Below are 23888 nucleotides of genomic sequence, written 5' to 3'. Positions count from 1 at the left end.
GGCATGAAGTACTCAAAGAAATAAAAAGCAAGGGCCAAAATTCAAGACTACTGTATCCAGCAAGACTATCATTTAAAATTGAAGGTGAAATAAAAAGCTTTCCAGACAAAAAGAAGTTAGAGGGGTACATTTCCACCAAATCAGCAATGCAAGAAATGTTAAAGGGACTGCTTTAAGAAGAAGAAAAGAGAGAGGATCATAGTTATAAAGAAAATGAAAGGGGCAAAAATAAATACCTATCAATAATAACTTCAAATGTAAATGGATTAAATGCTTCAGTCAAAAGACGTAAGGTGACTGAATAGATAAGAAACCATGACCCATATATATGCTGTCTACAAGAGACCCACCTCAGAACAAAAGATACGCACAGATTGAGAGTAAAGGGGTGGAAAAATATATTCCATGCAAATGAAAAGGAAAAAAAAGCTGGGGTAGCAATACTTATATCTGACAAAATAGACATCAAAAAAAGCCATAAGAAAAGACAAAGAAGGTCATTTCATAATACTCAAGGGAATGACTCAACAAGAAAATAGAACCCTGTAAACATATATGCACCCAATATTGGAGCACCATGTATATATAAAAAAATCTTGATGGACTTTAAGGAAGAGATTGACAGCAATACAGTCATAGTGGGGGATTTTAATACCCCACTGACATCACTGGATAGATCTTCCAGACAAAAAATTATCAAGGAAATAGAGGCCTTAAATGATACACTAGATCAGTTGGATTTAACTGATATTTATAGAACATTGTACCCCAAAACAGTAGAATATGCATTCTTCTCAAGTGCACATGGAACATTCTCAAAGGCAGACCACATATTAGGACACAAAACAAGTCTATACAAATTCAAGAAGATTAAAATAATGCCAAGCATCTTCTCATATCACAATAGGATGAAGTTAGAAATGAACTACAGTAAATAAACAAACAAACAAAAAACCCTCAAAAACACTCAAATGCATGGAGGCTAAATAGCATGTTATTAAACAATAGCTGGGTGACCAAAGAGATCAAACAAGAAATTAAAAACTTCCTGGAAACAAATGGAAATGAACACTCAACCACCCAAAGTCTATGGGACACTGAAAGCAGTCTTGATAAGGAACTTTATAGCACTACAGGCCTATAAGAAGAAACAAGAAAAAGGACTAATAAACTATCTAATCCTATAACTAAATGAATTAGAAAAAGAACAGCAAGAAAAATCCAGAGGAAGTAGAATGAAGGAAATAAAGATCAGAGTGGGAATAAATAACAGACAAACACACACACACACACACACACACACACACGCACACGCACATGCACACACACACAAACAGTACTAAAGATTAATAAATCTAAGAGCTGGTTTTTTGAAAAGATAAACAAAATTAATGAACCCCTAGCCAGACTCATCAAGAAACAAAGAGGACCCAAATTAATAAAATCAGAAATGAAAGAGGCTATATAATTATGGACACCACAGAAATACAAAGGATTGTAAGCAAATACTATGAACAACTTTATGCCAACAACTGGACAACCTGAGTGACATGGACAAATTCCTAGAAACATGCAATCTTCCATAACTCAATCAGGAAGAATCAGAAAACCTGAGTAAGCCAATAACAACTGATAAAATTGAAGCAGTAATAAAAAAAAAATTAAAAAATAACCCACCACCAACAAAAAAAAATTCCCAGCAAACAAAAGTCCTGGCCCAAATGGATTTGCAGATGAATTTTACTGAACATTCAATATGGGCCAATATCCCTGATGAACACAGATACTGAAATCCTCAACAAAATATTATCAAATTGCATTCAGTAATACATTAAAAAGTCATATACCATGACCAAGTGGGATTTATTTTGGCAATGCAAGGCTAGTACAATACTCACAAATCAATAAGTGTGATACATCATATAAACAGATTGAAAGATAAAAACCACAAAATCATATCAATAAATGCAAAAAAAGCATTAGACAAAAATACAACACCTTTTTAACTATAAAAACTCAGTAAAGTGGGAAGAGAGGGATCATACCTCAACATAATAAAGGCCGTCTATGACAAACCTACAACCAGCATAATACTCAATAGGCAAAAACTAAAAGCATTTCCCTTAAGAACAGGAACAAGACAAGTATATCTGCTTTCACCGCTGTTATTCAACATACCACTGGAAGTCCTAGTCATAACAATCAGACAAGAAGAAGAGACAAAAGGCATCCAAAATGGAAAGGAGGAAGTAAAACTATCATTCACAGATGACATGTTATCCTATACTAGAGTCCTGGTGCACAAAATTCGTATACAGGGAGGGGTGTCCTTCAGCCCAGCCTGCACCCTCCTGCAATCTGGGACCCCTCGAGGGATGTCTGACTGCCAGTTTAGACCTGATCCCAAAGGATTTTCAGATGAATTTTACTGAACATTCAATATGGATCCTGCCAAAAGATCACACCTAAACTGGCAGTCGGACATCCCTCTCACAATCCAGGACCACTGGCTCCTAACCGCTAGCCTGTCTGCCTGACTGCCTGATTACCCCTAACCACTCTGCCTTCCTGCCTGATGCCCCTAAAAGCTCCTCTGCCTGCCTGATTGCCCCTAACCACCTCTGCCTCGGCCCCAGCTTCATTGGGAAGCACGTCCGAATGATGTCCAGAAGGTCATTCAGCTGTCCAGTCTAATTAGCATATTAAGCTTTTATTATTACAGATAATAAAAGCCTAGGTGATGTCACAACCTCGTGTGATGCCCTCATGCGATGTCGTCACAAGATGACCGCCACAAGATGGCCAACACAAGATGGCCGCCACAAGATGGCTGCACGCACAGCAGAGGCAGGGCCCAGTGGCCGCTTTGTGCAGTGAGGCCTGGGGGTCTGGTGACTCTGAGTGGTGCAGAAGAGGCTGGTCCCAGCATCTCTGCCGCCTCATGTGGAGGAGGAAGGTCCTTGCAGAGGAGGTGGGTTGCGGCATTGAAGGGCTGTTGTGGGTGATCAGGCCATCAGGGGAGGGCAGTTGGGGGCAATCAGGCTGGTGGGGGGGGCAGTTGTGAGCGATCTGGCCAGCAGGGGATCAGTTAGGTGTGAATTAGGCCAGCAGGGGAGCAGTTAGGGAGCTATCAGGCTGGCAGGCAGAAGTGGTTAGGGGCAATCAGGAAGGCAGGCAAGTGAGTGTTTAGAAGCCAGTGGTCCCGGATTGTGAGAGGGATTGGGCCTAAACTGGCAGTTGGACATCCTCCAAGGGGTCCCAGATTGGAGAAGGTGCAGGCCGGGTTGAGGGACACCCCTCTGTGCATGAATTTCATGCACCGGGCCTCTAGTTGTACATATAAAACCCTAAAAATCCACCACAAAACTACAAGACTTAATAAATTAATTTGCCAAAGTAGCAGGATACAAAATCAACATCCATAAATTGATGGCATTTTTATACACTGATAATGAATTCTTAGAAAGAGAAACTAAAAAAAGCAATCCCATTTACCATTGCATCAACAAAAAAATAAGATACCTAGGAATAAACTTAACCAAGGAGGTAAAAGACCTGTACTTGTTAAAACTACAGGATATTGAAAAAAGAAATAGAGGAAGTTACAAACAAATGGAAGTGTATACCATGTTCATGGATTGGAAGAATTAACATCATTAAAATGTTTATACTACCCAAAGCAATATACAGATTAAATGCAATCCCTATTAAAATACCAATGTCATACTTCACAGAGCTAGAACAAATACTTCCAAAATTTATATGGAAATATAAAAGACACCAAATTGCTGCAGAAATCTTGAGAAAGAAGAAAGAAGTAGGAGGGGTCTAAACTAAAAGGCAAACTATATACAAAGCCATTATAACCAAAATACCCTGGTACTTGCACAAGAACAGGCATGTAGACCAATGGATCAGAGCAGAGACCCCTGAAATCGCCCCATACTATTATGGTCAATTAATATTTGACAAAGGAAGCAAGAATGTACAATGGAGTAAAGACTGTGTCTTCAACAAATAGTGCTAGAAAAACTAGACAGACCCATGCAAATAGATGAAATCAGACCACCAACTTACACCATACATAAGAATAAAATTAGGAGGATAAAAGACTTAAATTTAAGGCATGAAACCATAAAAATCATAGAGGAGAACATACACAGTAAAATTTCAGATATTTCACATAGCAATACGTTAATGGACACATCCCTTAAGGCAATGAAAACTAAGGAGAAAATAAACAAATGGGACTACATCAAAATAAAAAGGTTTTGCATTGCAAAAGAAACCACCATCAAAATTAAAAGGAAACCCACTGTATGGGAGAACATATTTTCCAATGATATATCTGATAAGGGGTTAATATCCAAAATATATAAAGTACTCATACAACTCAACAAAAGGATGACAAACAATCTAATTGTTCAGAAGACATGAATAGACATTTCTTCAAAGAGGACATAAAAATATCCAAGAGACATATGAAAAAAATGCTCAAAAACATTAATCATTTGTTTTAAATGCAAATTAAAACCACAATGAAAAAATCACCTCACACCTGTCAGAATGGCTATCATCAAAAAAATCAACAAACAGGTGCTGGCAAGGATGTGGAGAAAAGGGTACACTAGTTCATTGCTGGTGGAAATGCAGACTCATGCAGCCACTGTGGAAAACAGTATGGAGTTTCCTCAAAAAATTAGAAATGGACACTACTTCTGTTTGGCCCAGTGATCACACTTCTGGGAATATATCCTAAAACCCCCAAGGGAACAATCAGAAAGAATATATGCACCCCTATGTTCATAGCAGCATTATTTAAAATACTTAAGATCTGGCAATAGTCCAAGTGCCCATCCTATATAATAAAAGGCATATATGCAAATAGACTGAATGGCAGAACAACTGGAACAACCAAACAACTGAACAATCGGTTGCTATGATGTGCGCTGACCACCAGGGGACATGTGCGGCACATGGTGGGTGTTGGCCATGGCGGGATGGTGGAGCAGGTGAGCAGGGGTGCCAGACCAAGGTGGGGCACCGATCGCTGTCATCGGGGCAAGCCTCTGGTTATTATTGAAAATTCTTTGCTCCTGTGTGCTATTGTCCCACCCGGCACTTGCATCTGCAGCCAGCGCTGGAGCCACTGTTCGCACCCGCTGCCAGTGCCCAACACCGGTCCCAATCACTTGGTACCATCAGAGGGTGTAAGTGGCAGCTGCCGGCCCTGATCCCTCCTGAGGGCTTCTCCACCTCCCCCTGCTCCTGAGGGGCTATTGGGGCAGCAGCCGCTGCTCGCACCCATTGACGGTGCCAGCCCTGCTCACACCCGCTGCTGGCACCAGCTCCAATTTCTCCTCACTGTCAGCAGGTTCAAGTGGGGCCGGCGCCATCATTGTGTGGGAGCGGCAGCAGCAGGAATGGGGCTGCAGCAGACAAGGGACAGGGGGCCACAGTGGGAGGGGCTGGGCAGAGATTCAGAGCATGGGCTGAGACCCGCCTCTGTGCCTACTGCAGCCTCGCGGCCCACTGTTTCTTTCAAGGTGCACAAATTCGTGTACTGGACCCTTAGTCAGAAGATGACTAGATACAAAAGCTGTGGGATATTTGCACAATGGAACACTATGCAGCTGTAAAAAATAAGGACTTCTTACCATGTGGGACAGTATGGATAGACCTGGAAAATATTTTGGTAAGTGAATATAAGCCAAACTGTGAAAGGCACATATCAAATGATCTCACTTATTACTGGAATCTAAGGAACAAAATGAATTGACCAACAAAATAAACACCCAAAGCATGGAAGCATGGAACAGACTGACATACCTCAATGTGGGGTTGCGGGGAGGAGAAGAGATAAACCAAACAACTTATATACTTTCTAGAGGCCCAATGCATGGATTCGTGCACATTGAAAGGAAATTAATCAGAAGGTGGCTGCCGGGGCAGGACTGGATGAGATGGGCCGGACATGCCCTGGAGCCAACCTCCCGTGGTCCCTCCCCAGCCAGCTGCACCTGGGGCCGCACTGAGTCTTGAAGGGCATCTGCGGAGTGAGTGGAGTCCCTCCAGCAGGTGGGGTCCCTTGGCCTGGCCTGCGGGGATTGGACCTAAACCAGCAGGTGAACATCCCCTGAGAGGTCCCCGAGTGCAAGAGGGCATTCTGCAAAGTTGCTGTCACTAGGCAGCTCCTGCATTGAGCATCTGCCCCCTGGTGGCCAGTGGGCATCATAGCTACCGGCCGATTAGCCAGTCACTTTAACTTTTATATATATAGACTAGAGGCCCAGGGCATGAAATTTGTGCACTGGGGAAGGGGTGACCCTCAGCCCAGCCTGTACCTTCTCCAATCTGGGACCTCTTGGGGGATGTTTGGGACTGCTGGCTCCCAACCGCTCACCTGCCTGCCTGCCTGCCTGATTGCCCCTAACTACTTCTGCCTGCCAGCCTGATCACCCCCTAACCACTCCCTTGCCAGCCTGATCGACACCTAACTGCTCCCCTGCCGGCCCGGTTGCCCCCAACTGCCCTCGCCTGCAGGCCTGATCACCCCCAACTGCCCTCCCCTGCAGGCCCGGTTGCCCCTCACTGGCCTCCCCTGTAGGCCTGGTTGCCCCCAACTGCCCTCCTCTGCTGGCCTGGTTACCCCTAACTGCCCTCCCCTGCTGGCCATCTTGTGGTGGCCATCTTTTGACCACATGGGGGCGGCCATCTTGTGCAAGGGTGTGATGGTCAATTTGCATATCACCTCTTTATTATATAGGATATGCATAGCCCATTGACACGGGTAATAGGGTAGTGAAGAATTTGTTAGGGTGCATAAGGACTGGGAGGAGAGGAAAGGATGTGAGATATCTGTAATATTATCAACAATAAAAATACATAAAAATAAAAATAAAACAAGATTATTTTTAGTATGTTTTTATTTTTATTTTTCAATTCCAGTTTACTTTTAATATTATTCTGTATTGATTTCAAGTGTACAACATAGTAATTAGACAATCATATACTTTACAAAGTATTTACCCCAATATTTCCAGTATCCACCTGCCACCATATATAGTTATCACAATATTATTTATCATATTCTTTATGCTGTACTTTACATCACTGTGACTATTTGCAATTATCAAACTACTTTTTAATGCCTTCATCTCTTTCACCCAGACCTCCAACCCCCTCATGAGTATTTTAGAGGTGAACAATATTTCATCAAATCTCTTTTTAATTTTGTATTGAATCATTAGTTTCTGGATATTTCATTCTAAATCTCATTTGTAATTGAAAAAAAGAAATAATACTTGAAATGTTACTGAACTCATAATTCAAGGCAGTTGTGATAGAAAATCTGTCTTGAACTAGCATTTTTTTTTTTAAATTTAGATTTATTTTTTTGAAAATAAAATAGATTGGGAGGTAAAATATCACATCTGAAAATGTGGCCATTCGACACAAGAAACTTTTTGTTTGTTTCAACAGTTGAGCCTTGCTAAGCTTCTAAGACATGCTGCCCAATTGGGAAGACCATCAGAAAATCAGGAAAGTCCCTAAAATGGTAATGAGAATGAGGAGTAGTGGTCACTGATAAATCAGATTCCATCATCACCAAGGTATATAATCTTATCCAACCAGCAAATGAACTGTTTTTTCCTAACTTCCCTTGTCAGGGGGCTTACATTACATATCTTTTTTTCCAAAATATATAGATACAGTTTTCTATATAGAACCACCATGAGTGGTATCAATATTGCTGAATAGAAAAGTAAATAATTTTTTTAGGCCTTAAAAGGTATTTCTATGGATCTGACACTAGGAAATAAGGTCTGGTTTAAATTGCTCCATTTGATGCTTCCATGGGCAACTAATGGAGCAATTAAATCTGCCAACTACAAATAACAGTCATACTGAGGAATTAAAATTTGAACTCAAAGTGAAATGAGGTGCTTGTAAGGTTACAATATTTCTAACCTTATCAAAGGGAAAAACAAAATGATTCCCAAAGTGGATTTTTAAAAAACATCAACAACAACAAAAAACCCAACAACAAAATAAAAGCAAAAATCTAATGACACCTGGCAAAACAATGCTAAATGTAGGCAGCTGTCATGGTCACTATCTGCACTTCCTATGGAGCTCTGTTATTAATAAAACTGTCAGTGGAATTACTAGTGTCTATGCTACTCCATCATCTTTTCAAATGGAATCTGGGAAAATCTGACCATAGATACTTTCCGAAGGAGCAGTTTTGGGGACAATTACATTTTCATTTTATTAAAAATACTTTTTCTTTGCCCTGGCTGGTGTGGCTCAGTTGGTTGAAGTGTCCTCCATGCACAGAATGGTTGTGAGTTCTATTCCCGGTCAGGGCACATACTCAGGTTGCAGGTTCCATCCCTAGCTGAGGCATGTTTGGAAGGCAACCAATTGATGTTTCTCTCTCACATTGATGTTTCTCTCTCTGTCCCTCTCCCTTTTTTTCTTTCTAAAATAAATAAAAACACATCCTCGGGTGAGGATTAGAAAAACAAAACAAAACAAAAAAAACCCCACAAATTTTCCTTTGAGATTTCTTGATACACTCCACATCTAATTGAATATCCTATTATAACATGAGTGCTGTTTATGCCATGAAACATTTTTTGTTTTGTTTTGTTTGTTTGCTTGCTTTATAACATGAGTTTTATTTTAAATGCATACAAAAAAGATCCAGTTTTCAAAACTCTGACTTAAGTCCCTTTTGAGATCTGGATAGTCAAATTCTGGATTTAGAGCCTGGTTTGGTGGTGGCAGCATGGGGCTCTCCTGGGCTTTTAGGCATAACCCAGGCTTTGGCTAATTCTCATCCAGGTGACTCTCACCCAGTATAATGAACTCCTTAGCCAGCTGTAACTTCTCTGCAGGCAACCTTTGATATGCCTCTGGTTCTTCTTCTGTGGGTTTCTCTTCCTGCCGCTCCTATTCTTCCCACCAGCAGGAAGAGATGACAAAACCCTGAGCCAAAGCTTCCTTCAGCTGGCCCACAAGGTTCCCTGGACACCTTTGAGACTTGTAAAGAACAATGGAGCTGCCTAGGTTTTCAGGAGTACCTGTGGGTCAGTTTCTCTGGACCATCTAACCCTCACCTGCCATTTTTAAAAATATATTTTTATTGATTTCCTAGAGGAAGGAAGAGGGGGAGAGAGAAACACCAATGAGAGAGAATCATCCAAGAGAACCATCCATTGGCTGCCTCCTGCACGCCCCCTACTGGGGATCTAGCCACAACCCAGACATGTGCCCTTGACTGGAATGAAACCAGGGACCTTTCAGTCCGTAGGCTAACACTCTATCCACTGAGCCAAACCGGGTAGGGCCTCACCTGCCATTTTTGCTGACTGAAGCTGTTCTGAATCATCTTTGTTGAAGGTTGCCTCTTGGAAGTGCCTTATGAGGGTGGCGCGAGGAGTGAGGTTCCAGTGCATCCTGGCAGTATAAGAAGAGGAACCCTGAGGGTTTGTGAACTTGACTTTCTCAGCTTCTATGGCTCCGGGTTCCTCATTTCCTAACTGAGAGGGAAGAGCTCAAGGCAAGCCAACTCTTGCTTTTCTCTCACATGTGCCTATGGACGTTTCTAAGTTCCCTGGTGATAAGCTTTCAGCCTAGCCTGGAAGCCACCACAGGGGCTTCCTTCTCTGTCTGTCCTACTTGTTTCCAGCTTGCTACTATTACGAACAGAGCGGCTGTGAACATTCTTATGTCTTTTGGTGGACCTGGTGTGCCTTTCTTATAGGTCTCTACCTAGGATTGGATCCAAAGTCTGCAGGAATGTCAGGCTCAGTTAGGCTTTCTGCAGTGGATAGAGGGAGAGTCAGTGTTGGTGTAGAGCTGGATGAGCCGCAACTACTGGACTCCAGCAGCCCCAGCTCTACCTAATCCCGTATCTAAGGAAGATGCCCCAAGAAGGAGGGGCTTCCTTCAGAGCTATAGCAAGCCCTTCTCAGTAAAATTTAAACCAACCAATCAATCAAAAAATAATAAAGCAACACTAAAAATTATTTTTAAAAATAAAGAATAATCAAGAAAAATTTAAAAAGCAAACACTGAGAGAGGGTTATCCCTGCCCTATATTAAAACATGCTATACTATCTCTAAAATTAGAGCCAGGAGGTACAGACAAAGAAATTGACACACGCATCATTGGTTTAGAATGGAAAGTCCAAAACTGAAGCTTGGAACATACAGACGTTTAGTATAAGATAAATATGGCATCTCAAACCCCTGGGGTAAAGATAAACTTTTAAATAAATAACTGTGCAGCAATATAAAGTTTGACCCATGTCTCATACCATACACAAGAATAAACTCTAAATATTCTAGAGATCTCAAAGTAAGAATAAAATCATACCAACTCCAGAAGAAAATTGAATGTATTACTCTTTAAACATGGTGTAGAGAAAGACTTTCTAATTCTGATAAAAATAAATCCTGGGACAACATAAGAAAGAGTAATAAATTTTATTACATTGAAATGCATGGCAGAAAAAAAATATATATATATTAGAGGCCCACTGCATAAAATTCGTTCAAGAGAAGGCTTTCCTTCCCCCAGCTGCCGGCACCTGCTTCCCTCCAGCCCCAGCTTCATCTGGAAGGACATCTGGTCTAATTAGCATATTAACCTTTTATTATCCTATAATAAAAGCCTAGGTGACATTGTGTGATGTCGTCACAAAATGGCTACCACAAGATAGCCACCCTCATATTGTCACAAGATGGCCACACCACAAAGATGGCCACCACAAGATGGCCGGCAGGGGAGGGCAATCGTGGGTGATCAGGCCAACAGGGGAGGACAATTAAGTGTGACCAGGTTGGCAGGGGAGGGCTGTTGGGGGTGAGATCAAGCCAGCAGTGGAGGGCCATTGGGGGTGACCAGGACAGCAGGGGAGGGCAGTTGGGGGCCATCATGCTGGCAGGGGAGTGGTTAGGGGACAATCAGGCTGGCAGGCAGGCAAGCAGCTAGGAGACAGCAGTCCTGGATTGTGAGAGGGATGTCTGACGGGATTGGGCCTTAGCCGTCAGTCTGACATTCCCTGAGGGGTCCCAGATTGGAGAGGGTGCAGGCTGGGCTGAGAGACATTCCCCACCCCCCATGCACAAATTTCATGCACCAGGCCACTAGTTATAGATAAATGCCTAAACAACCGGCCAACCAGCCAACCAGCTGACCAGCTGGTAGCTATGATGCACACTGACCACCAGGGGGCAGATGCTCAATGCAGGAGAAGAAATCACAGGCATGGAAACATGGAACAGATTGATGAATCTCAGAGGGAAGGGGGGAGTGGGGAGGGTGGGAAGAGATTAACCAAAGATCTTATATGCATACTAGAGGCTAGGTGCACAGATTCGTGCACCGGTGGGGTCCTTCAGCCTGGCCTGTGGGGATCAGGCAAAAACCAGCTCTCCGACATCCCCCGAGGGGTCCCGGATTACAAGAGGGTGCATGCAGGCCAGGCAGAGGGGCCCTACCAGTGCACGAATCTGTGCATCAGGCTTCTAGTTAATAATAAATAAAATCAAAAGGCAATTGACAATCAGTAGATCGTATACCATAAACAAAGGACTGATAGCTTTACTAAAAGAACTCTTAAAAGTTGAAGGACAAAGTGCCAACAAACCTTATTGAGTTATAAATTGAACAACAGGTGTTGTAAATTGAGAGCTAGTTGAAATAGACAACTATGAAATAGAGTAAGGTCGCTTAGGAAGAGAGTGTAGACAGAGGAGACCTCGGACAATTGGTGGCAGGAAGAGAAACAGGAATGAAGAAGAATCAGTGAGAAAGAGCAGCCAGTTGATGAGCAAATTATGTATATCTATGTTCTTTTTCCATCTTGATATCAAGAAATGACTCAGAAGTGAGTCCTTAAATTACAGGACATAAGAAGCTATTACTATAAAAAACACAATATATTGTGAAATTTATTGTTCAAGGTAGTTAGCTCATTGTTATTTTGCATTCTTTGAACACATAACCATTATCATTTTTGATTGAATTTATAGTTTCAATTTTTAATTAAGGTAAATTAATCTGTATAATATCTAAATTACAGCTGCTAAAATAAGAAGCACTAACACTTCACCTTTTGTTCTACACAAATAATTCTCTATGAGTAATTAAGTGATTTTGGAAACATTTAGGAAATTGTTATGTTCTATCTGCTGTACGTAATCATGAAATCCGTTTTTTAAAATACAAAACTTTTCCGAGGGCATAACAAATCTTAAAAGAACATGGCTTACTAAATAACATATTTCAATTGAGAATAGCCATTTTAAAAACCATTTAAAACAGATATTAAGAATATAAATCCCTGACTAGTGTTTTATCCATGCTGCCTCATACTTTCTGGCATGTGTTAAATTGTAGTGATAATAAATAGAGTCTGCTATATTTGACACATATAGAGTAACATTGGAGAGTAGAGGAACATTTACTGTTTTTAATCATTAGCTTAAAATGATTGATCAGCAGTGTTACTGGAGTGTGAGTCATTTAAATATAAAAGTGCTTTGAAGTTTCTAATTTTAGAAAGAAATAATTGAGTAAACAGCCAAGTTAATCATCATGGATGCCTTAGTGTCAAGACAGGCAATTCGTAATTTTGAAAAACAGTAGTATGAAGTAAAAATAAATCTCATCAAGTTAACATGAATTGTTTCCTGAAATGTTATTTAAGTGGAAACTAAATTTGAGTCACTTTGACACAGATTGAGTATAGCAAATAAAAGAGAGAAAGCTGACTTATTTCCAATTGTGAAGACATTTATACTTGTCCTTTTAGAAAGCAATTCATCACTTCAGAAATACGTTATCATATACATCATCCATTAATATTTATAATCACCAAACCATGTGTATTTGAGGGGTTTAGATATGTTTATACCCAATGTTTTCTTGTTATGTTTACATTGGAAAGTAAGATCAGGGAAAATGTATATTTCATCTGATGGTCAAAGAATTAGAGAAAGGTCAGAAGAATAAAAAAATGAAAGTTTCAGAGTTCATTTCTTTATTTTACTTCCTGAAAGTAGACTTGTAAAGTGCTTATTTGTCATCTTGTAAAGATAGAATCTGGTTTTTGAAAATTTTTTACGAGTCACTTTCTTGTATCAGCCAAGACTTTTACCCCTGAAATCGAGGCTCCCTGTTCATCATCCCAAACCCATAGTTGGAACTTATTTTTTACTTCATTACCATTCTCCTTAGTGGCATTTGCCCTGCCTCATAATTAGACAACAAGTGTTCGAGCATCTCTATGTAGCTCACAGCAGGCACTGTGGGGAATGGTCACCATTATTTCCAGTCCTTATCTCAGAGGGAAGGTAGGAAGGAGGGCAGGAAGAGATTAACCAGATAATTTATAAGCATATGGGCAGACTATGGACACAGACAATAGATAGGTGAAGGCCGAGGGTGGGGTGGTAGATGGGTAGAGGAGGCCAAAGGGGGAATATAGGGAGCACCTGTAATACTCTCAACAAGTAAAATAAATTTTAAAAAAGAAAAGAAATGGTGGTGGAATGTCATGTAGATATGACTATCAAGAAGTAGCATTGATGGGGAAAATAAGACATTTTGGGGGGGCTAGAAATCTGAATCTGTACCTAATGTACATTCTTGTTAGCCTATAGTGTAGTCACTGCCCCTTCCTTAATCATCTGGCCTTGCAAGACCTGTTTACCTAAGTGCTCCCATTTACAGAGGCCATAAACCATGAACAATACACAACCCCCAGAGGGGGTTATCAGTGCTGGCACCAGGGCAGGCCTTTAGGTGTGGTCTCATGGCCCCCATCCCAACACACGGGCTTTTTGCAAAGCCTGCGGAAGGTCCAGAAGTCCCATCCATATTTGGGGGGGCAAAGAAACCGAAGGGTATAAAGGGACAGCTGCCTCCATATTGGTTTGCTCACGATTTGGAGAGAAACGGTCTCCCCTGAGTGATTGTACTAGTACATGAAAATAAATGGGTTTTTCCTGTGTCTCCAAGTACTCCTGTATATTTTTCAGTCACCTGGTAAATTCTGTAACTGCATGAGGGAGATCTTTGTGGTAATGGAATAGTTCTGTATCTCGATTGCAGTGCTGGTTACATAAGTCTACATATTTGCTAAAATGGCATAGAACTATACACGTACATTGTACCAATATCAATTTCCTGGTTTTGATACTGTACTATAGTTATGGGGACAGTAGGTGGAGAGTAGATAGGACTCTATTGTTTTTGCAGTTTCCTGTGAATCTATAATTATTTTGAAGTAAAAAGTTAAGAGAAAAAAAGGCTCTTGTGTAACGGACAATCCCAAGTTGCCCCTATGACACTTGCCCTGTGTTTGACTTTGTGAGAAGTAATACAGGCACTCTTGTGCTGGGGCCTTGAGAGCAGAACTGTAACTACATTAGAGACTGTTAAAAAATTAGTTCTCTTAAGTGACTTATAGACAGTGGTATATATAGAGACAAAGATCCTCTCAAACAGAAGTGTTAGCGGCACCTCTCACTGACAGCAGAGCGGTGTTACAGTACAGCCCCGAGTCAGAGGGAGAGAGCTTTCCCCAACCTCGCTCTTGTCTTCTTCTCATATAAATGCATTTATACGAGAAACTTGATTGTATTGTGACGAAGCCAATTTCACAAAGTAATTAAAGCATGCACCTTTATTAAAGAAGCAAAGCAAGCAAACCTGTACATCTGGCTTATAAAGCACAGATGGGCTCTCAGCCTATCCCAAGAGCTAGTTGGGTGGGGGTCTGAGGCATTATATACCCTCCTGTCTACAGGTTTCAAAATTCCTCTGCTGAATATTTTGGTACATATTAATTCTCAAGCTCCCTTTTTACTTTGTTGTGGCCTTCCCACACCTGGCAATTTTATCTTGCCAAGACTTGAGACTGCTGGCTTCTCTGCTTAGGGAGTAAAACTGCTCTTTTTTCTTTCCTGTTCCCACTTCCTTTTCTGCATTCTCTCCTTAGGGGTGTTTTAACATTTGCTCTCAAGTGTCCTTGGCTGGGGAAGATAATAGCATGTTAGTTACAAGCTGGCTGACAATTGCCCACACTGTTTGGCCTTGTTTTAACTTTCCTGTCTCAGTTTCCCTTTTTCATTTGCCATGGAATTTCCTAGTCCTTACTGCTCTGTAACAAGTGTTAGGGACAAAAATATGATTCATATTCTGTTAACAGTGATTATTTTGTTCTGATTAAAGAACACACATTCTAACCTGGCTGGGAGTTGTATGTCCTGGGACCTGGGAACTAACCTGGAAATGTGGCCCATCCCCCTCATTGGAGAGCTGCCTATTTTTATCAAGGGATTAACAGCCTTGTTATGGAAACTGGAGGCACCTGACCTTTGCAAACTCCCATCCTGCATTGCCTATAATCTTGTACTCATTATACCCACTTTTATTATTCCTTTTTTAACCTCACTGGAGAATATTTTTCCATTGATTACTAGAGAGAGTGGAAAGGAGGGAGGAAGGGGAGAGAGAGAGTGAGAGAAACATCCATGTGAGGGACCCAGCCTTTGGTTGCCTCCCACACATGAACCTACCAATGCTGGGGAACCTGAAACCGAGGAACAGCGCTCTTAATTGGGAATTGATTCCTCGACCATTTGGTCCGAGGACTCACACTTTAACCACTGAGCAAGATCAGTCAGAACTCCACCCATTTTTATTCCTTTTGCCTACTTCCCCATGCCTGTAATACCCATTTCTAGTTTTACTTACCCTTTCTTATTCCTTTTTCCTCCTTTCCCATGTAATCTTTGTCCTTCTACCCCATATAAGCAGCTGGCTTGTAGGGGAGTGCAGAGCAGATTTTCTTGGATTACCTGCTGCTCTCCCATACAGTCAGCATTATTGGGATAATGCTCATATGTGATTCAACCCTCTATGCTTAATTGGCTCAAGTAGTGACAGGCAGCCCGGACCCAATTGTCCAGTTTCAAAAGGATTAATGAGTGTTGCTCAGTGTGTTCTTTGCTGCTCTGGAAGCTCACAATCCCAAGTTTATGGGTTGATCTTGCCTCCTTCCTCTGTCTTGTCTCAGTGAATGTTAATGTTTACTGATTTAATCTATAGCCGCTTATTCCCTATTTTGAAGCAGGTTCCCCATGCAGTTCACTAAAACATTAACTGCATGTTCCTAATGACTAAGAACTGTATATATTAAGATACAAAAGGTACAGTTTATAGCAGTAGGTACAGAGCAAAAGCAGAGCAGATGGGAAGTGAGAGAATGTGCTTTGTACATAACTTCAAACTTGTGAACATGCCTTACACATGCCCCCAGAGTTTCAAAATAAAGAGCATTTTAAAATGAAAAAGAATTTGCCCAGCCAGTGTGTTGGTTGAACATCCTCCCATGCACTAGGATGTTGCTGGTTTGATTCTGGTCAGAGCACAGGCCTGGTTATGGGCTCTCTCCCTCTTCCTTCTACTCTCTAAAAGCAATAAAAACATATTTAAAAAATAAAAATAAACCATAAAATAAAAAATAATCCTATCTAATAAAAGAGAAACATGCAAATTGACCATAAGCCCGACACCCTTCCCATTGGCTAATCAGCATATCCTTATGCAAATTAACTGCTAACCAAGATGGTGGCCGGCAGCCAGGCACTGAAGCGAACAGGAGGCTTGCTTGCTCCAGTGATGGAGGAAGCCAAGGTTCCCTGCCTGCCTTGCCGGCCTCTGACCTGCTCTCTAAGAAACATTGTTGCAAATATAGAAGCTAAACAAACTCCAGAAATCTGCTTTCAGCCGTCAGAGCTAGAGCGAGCAGGACCGAAACAGTGTTACAATTAGAGAACCCAAACAAACCCAGATCCCTGCTTTCAGCAGCCGAGGCCTCAAGCTGGAGCCGGCCTCAGAGCTAAAGCCGGCTCTTAGCTCTAGTGACAGCCATAAAAGGTAAATAAATCCCAGAATAAAAAAAAAAAGAAAAAAGGAGAGGTTGGGAGCTTCAGTCACCCGCCAGCCTAAAAACGGCCCTCAGTCCCTCACCCAGACTGGCCAGGCACCCCAGTGGGGACCCCCACCCTGAAGGGGGTGTGACCAGCAGCAAACAGCCATCATCCCCTCATCCAGGTTGGCCAGGCACCCAAGCGGGACCCCCACCCTGATCTGGAACACCCTTCAGGGCAAACCAGCCAGCCCCCACCTATGCACCAGGCCTCTATCCTATATAGTAAAAGGGTAATATGCCTCCCAGCACTGGGATCAGTGGAGCCGCGAGGCCTCACACCCCGTGATCAGAGGAGCTGTGAGGCCTCCTGAACCCAGGATCAGCAGAGCTGCGAGGCCTCCCGAACCCGGGATCAGTGGAGCTGCGAGGCCTCCTGGCACCGAGATCAGCAGAGCTGGGAGGCCTCACTGTCCCAGTGTCAGGCAGAGCCGCGAGGCCTCCGAGCACTGGGATCAGTGGAGCCACGAGGCCTCCTGGCCCCTGGAGCAGCATGACAGGGGGCAGCGCCCAAACCCCCTGATCGCTCTGCGGCTCTGTGTGTGACAGGGGGCGGGGCCACAACCTCCCTATTTGGCCTGCTCTGTTCCTGACAGGGGAAGGCGCCCCAACCCCCTGATCGACCCTGTTCTGTGCCTGATAGGGGGGAGCTCCCCAACCCCCTGATCCACCCTGCTCTGTGTGTGACAAGGGTCGGTGCCCCAACTCCCCTATTGGCCCTGCTCTGTGTGTGACAGGGGGAGCTCCCCAACCCCCTGATCGGCCCTACTCTGTGCATGACAGGGTATGGAGCCCCAACCCCCTGATCGGCCGGCTCTGTATGTGACAGGGGGCAGCGCCCCAACCCCCTGATTGGCCCTGCTCTGTGAGTGACAGGGGGCAGCGCCCCAACCCCCTGATGGGCCCTGCTCTGTGCGTGACAGGGGGTGGCGCCGCAACCTCCCCATCGACCCTGCCTTGAGTGTGACAGGGGGTGGTGCCCCAACCCCCCAATCGGCCCTACCCTGAGAGTGACTGGGGGTGGCATCCCAACCTCCTGATCCGCCCTGCTCTGTGCATGACAGAGGGCGGCGCCCCAACTCCCCAATCGGCCCTGCTCTGAGCCCGACCAGGGGCTGCACCTAGGGATTGGGCCTGCCCTCTGCCACCCGGGAGCAGGCCTAAGCCAGCAGGTCATTATCTCCCGAGGGGTCCCAGACTGTGAGAGGGCACAAGTGGGGCTGAGGGACACCCCCCCCCTCTCCAGTGCACAAATTTTTGTGCACCGGGCCTCTAGTTAATTAATAAAAGACTAAGATAGTTGTAGATAAAACCAATGTTTTCTTCTCCTGACAACTTCTTTAATTTTCAAGAGTGAAGACTCAGAGAGTTTCTCTAAACTTTGTAGAGATTTAAAAAACAATTTTTATTGTTGAAAGTATTAGAGATGCCCCCCCCCCTTATTTCCCCATTGACACCTTATAGCCAGCACCCATCCTCTGCCCCAGGCCTTCACCACACTATTGTCTGTGTCAATGGGTTATGAATATATGTATACAAGTTCTTTGGACTTCTAACGTGTTGAAAATACTATTTGAAATATTTCTTTTTAGAATTAAGAAAAATAATTTCAGAATAGTATTCTCAACACTTTAGAAGTCCCATATCTACTTTCTGTATAGTTTTATTTGTTTTAGGGCCCATCTTCCTTCCATATTGTACCTATTAATGTTTAGGAAGAAAGAAAAATTTTGAATGTAGTGATGTTAAGGACTTTATTATATGACTATGCCTAAGGGTAATTGCTTTTTAAAAGAGTTAGAATAATAATAAATTCTTACCTAAATCAGTATAACATTTCAAAATCAGATTAGAAAAACACCAGAATATATAATGGTAAACCCAAAAACAAATTATAATTTTGAAGAGATGCTAATATAGTGAAATGTTCATACATAGAACATTTTTAATGGAATATCATCAGGTTAAGGAAATTGGAGTATAATTTAGAAGGCATAGTTTGAAATAAATAGACCAGGAGTCCCCAAAATGTCTTAAAATGTATAAAGTCAAAATGTTTTAAAGATCTCACATAAAAATATCTTCATTAATATACAGTCTTGCTATAGTAAAGTATTGCTGAAAACTTGAACATTGTTACATGCATTTGTATTGAATTAACCAAAATTATACTTTGAAACTAGTAAAGGAATTAAATGTAAACTATAGAAATTTTTTTCTAATGACAATGTCTGGTGCACATAAGAATTTGAGGGATCTTTTTAACACTAAGCTCCCCTAACACTCCCACCCCAAAATATCCACCTATACACTTGCAAATTTATAGCTCAGTGTCCAGAACACTGTCTTAGAAGCAAACCGTACAAATACAAGGTATGGTTATAAACAGGTTAGGTTGTTACACAGGCAATTTCACTTATATACCTCCAGGACAATTCATTTCTAAAATTCCCATTGGAAGGCCAGAAACATACTGCATCCCTTACAGGAGAAGGAGAATGACTACTTATCTATTTTGGTAGCTATGAAGAGTAGAATATACAGGAGATTATATATATATATAATCTTCCACTCAGTGGAATATATATTCCAAAAATGTAAACACACATTTAGAATATTTATAAAGGCAGTGTTTATTAAAATATATTTTATCTTCAAAATTGAGTTATTAGCTATTAAAGTGCATATACACTTTTCCGGGACACCCTGTATATATATTTCTGTGCCCAGTAATTGTTTCCTTAATATTTGTATGCAAGGAAACAATTTTCTATCCACTCCTTGGAGTTTTATACTGTGCATGTCTGTGAGGTGGGTGTAAGAGGTTGTGTGCTCACATAACAAATTACCTGTGTTTCCAAGTGTTCTTAAATCTGTGAAATATGCCCTTGATATTTTAATGGAATTGCATTGAATCTATAGATTGCTTTGGGTAGTATGGGCATTTTAATGATGTTAATTCTACCAATCTATGAACATGGTATATTCTTCCACATATTTATATCTTCCTCTGTCTCTGTTTTCAATGTCCTGTAGTTTTCTGAGTACAAGTCTTTTATATCCTTGGTTAAGTTTATTCCTATGTATCTTAATTTTTTGTTGTTGTTGTTGCAATGGTAAACGAATTGCTTATTTTTAGTTTCTCTTTCTGATAATTCATTATTGGTGAATAAAAATACCATCAATTTCTGGGTGTTAATTTTGTATCCTGCTACCCATATTTCATAGATCTAGAACCTATACTCCAAAAATTTGGATGGAACCAAAAAAGGCCCCAAATAGCCATAGCCACCTTGAGAAAGAAAAACAAAGTTGGAAGGATCAGCCTGGTCAGTGTGGCTCAATGTTTGAACATCAACCTATGAATCTGAAGGTCACGGTTCGATTCACTGTCAGGGCACATGCCCAGGTTTCGGGCTTGGTTCCAGGTGAGAGGCATGCAGGAGGCAGCCTATCAATGATTCTCTCTCATCATTGATGTTTCTATCTCTCTCCCTCTCCCTTCCACTCTGAAATCAATAATAATAAAAAAAATAAAGTTGGAGGGATCACAATACCAGATGTCAAGCTGTACTACAAAGCCACTATTATCAAAACAGCTGGTGCTGGCAAAAGAACAGGCATATAGACCAGTGATGGCAAACCTTTTGAGCTCGGAGTGTCAGCATTTTGAAAAACCCTAACTTAACTCTGGTGCCGTGTCACATATAGAAATTTTTTGATATTTGCAACCATAGTAAAACAAAGACTTATATTTTTGATATTTATTTTATATATTTAAATGCCATTTAACAAAGAAAAATCAACCAAAAAAAATGAGTTGACACGCGTGTCATGTCAGAGGTGACACGCGTGTCATAGGTTCGCCATCACTGATATAGACAAATAGAAGAGAACAGAGACTCCAGAAATTGATACAAGCCTTTATGCTCAATTACTATTTGACAAAGGAGGCAAGAGCACACAATGGAGTAGGCAGCCTCTTCAATAAGTGGTGTTGGGAAAAGTGGACAGGTACATGCAAGAAAAAAAAAATGAACTTAGACCACCAACTTACACCATACACAAGAATAAACTCAAAATGGATAAAAGGCTAAAATGTCAGTCTTGAAACTATAAAAATCCTAGAAGAAACTATAGGCAACAAAATCTCAGAAATCTCTTAAAGGAATATGTTCACCAATACATCTCTGAGGGCAAGAAAAACAAAAGAGAAAATAAATAAATTGGACAACATTAAAATAAAAAGCTCCTGCACAGCAAAAGAAACCATCAACAAAAATAAAAGACAACCCACTCAATGGGAGAACACATTTGCCAATGACACATCTGATAAAGGGATCTTTTACCTTTTGAAACAGCATGAAGGGACCTGGAGAGTATTATAGGGAAGGAAATAAGTCAGTCAAAACAAGACAGATATCACATGATCTCACTCATACCTGAAATCTGTTGAACAAAATAAACTGTGAACAAAAAGACCCAGAGACATAGAAGCACAGAACAGACAGTGGAATCTCAGAGGGAAGGTGGGGGTGGGTGGGAAGAGATTAACCAAGGAATTTAAGGCCTGGGGCTATGGGCAGGTGCAGGTCAATGGGGAAGAAAAGGGGGCATCTGTAATACTTTCAATAATATAGATTTAAAACAAACAAAACAAACTGTTCTTAAAATTGCTCTTTGTTTCTGCAACCAGTAAAGTTTAAATAGTTTAACCAAGTTTATACAGAATAATTTATTGAATGAAGCACACAATGAGAAATGAAAACCTCTGGCACTATAAGTTTGAATCTTCTGGTTTCTCAACTGTATGATATGTGTTCATGGTGAAATATTTCTGATGGTGCATTTTGATTCCAATAAGAAGATATATATAGCCTATGGAAGTTAAGAAAGAGTTCACTGTCCATAGAATTTTACATTTGGCCTTTGTCTTGAGTTTTCCAGCAAGGGCTCTCATTAATATCAATTTTCCTGACAGATTTCATGATGTGGACACATTAATACTAAGAATTGGACTGTGATCACTGACATAAAGTACTGAACTGCTGTCAGAGAGCAGTGACTTCAGCTCATTTACAAAGGATTTAATGTAGTGAAGAATATTAACCTCATCAAGAATTTAGCTTGTGTATGAAGTAGGAATATATTTATTACATCCTAGTAAAAATGATTTGGGAAAGAACATTCTTACATGGTTCTAATTGAATACCGAGCAGCAATAGGATTTTCCCCATAATTTCTACTGATTGGTGTGATCCCATACAAATCATTTTCTTGGTTCTTCTTTTAATATCCCATTACCAGCAAGGTACATCATGACAATTTAAAATGATATGTGTTATCATCAATAAGACATCTCACCTTGAGGATGAGGCTTAATGATGCATTTTATTTCAAAGACTTATGGTGAAACATCATTGTATTCTGAAATAAAAAAATAGGGATTTCTAAATAGTCTATGAACATAATATTGCAATACATGAACTAGCTTTCAATCTCAATTTTGTAAGTGTTCTTCATTCTTCAACAATTTTAATCATTTACATTAATATGTTCTTAGTTTTCCATGATAACAACTCTGAGGTTCAACTTATTGACCCCTCAATTTACTCCCACTGGATGATATCTGCCATCTGTGATCATAGTAAGAGGTAGGAAGCTACACTAAGGTGCATGCAACTATAATTACTAGAATTTCCAGCCCACTCACACATGCCCATTTCTATTTTTTCCCACTTGAAGATCCCTCTGATAGACATGCTGACATTAGAGGAAGTGAAGCAATGTAGATTTCGAGCTTTTGATTTATTGGCACTAAGAACAACTAAGCCAGTAGGATTAATAAAACAGGTTCCATCTGTTATCAATTTCACCCATAATCTTAAACCAGCTTATATTCTCAACTTTCATCTGTTGTGAAAACTCCTATCTTGATCTTTTTCTCAGATGAAGCAGCCAAGATAATGTTACTGCTTCACCTATGGTTACTCTTCATATCACTTATATGAGGATTTTTCTCATTATTGTATTGATATGAATGGAAGGCCACACTATCCTATAACAAGAGCTGCTATGTGAAGCATAGTGATTGGCAAAGCATTGCTGTCTCTATTGATGAGGCATTATGTTCTTGGTTCATCCCACTTATGCTTAAACATATGTAGAAACATTTTAATAACATTTTTGTGTCTCAGAATATCTTCTTGACAAAGGCACTCTGACTGACTAAAGTTGATAAACATGCCCTTTTGGGGGGACCAAGAATTAGTCACCCCAAATTTCTAGATTAGTACATTTCATTTTCATTTCAATATAAAAATAAAAGTAATATCAATCTCATGAAACTTAAAAAAGACCTTTGACCAAATGCAATTATTATAATTCTGATGAATCAAAATTATACTTTCATATTTTCTTTAAAAAGTATAATAACGTATAAAAGAATGAAATAAAAAATTCTCTTCTATATTGTAGATCCCATCAATTATTTTCTATGGAAAAAAAAGTTATATGATCTAGACTAACACCATACCAGGTACATTTTAAAATTATTTGTGTTCCCAAAAACTCACTTTTAGGCTTTAGAATTTTAAGTAGGTAATACAAAGTAACCAGTTTCAATTTGCTTGCCCTAATAATCATATTATTGCTGAATTTCCACTTCTTATGAATTATAAGAAAGGAAATACTGTATAGTTCACCCAAATTACACAAAAATAATTTAAGAACTAAATATTTAAATTTATCAGAACTATTCTGAAAATCAACCCTTTTCACTGAAGGAGCAAAAAGTGCAAATTAGATGTATTTTTATACATAAAAAATAGCAGGACTTTCTGGATAAATATATTTTATAATTTAAAAAGTGCT

The sequence above is a fragment of the Myotis lucifugus genome, unplaced genomic scaffold, assembly GCF_000147115.1.
Source record: "Myotis lucifugus unplaced genomic scaffold, Myoluc2.0 scaffold_81, whole genome shotgun sequence".
In the NCBI taxonomy this organism is placed as follows: Eukaryota; Metazoa; Chordata; class Mammalia; order Chiroptera; family Vespertilionidae; genus Myotis; species Myotis lucifugus.
This window is presented reverse-complemented; position numbering follows the sequence as displayed.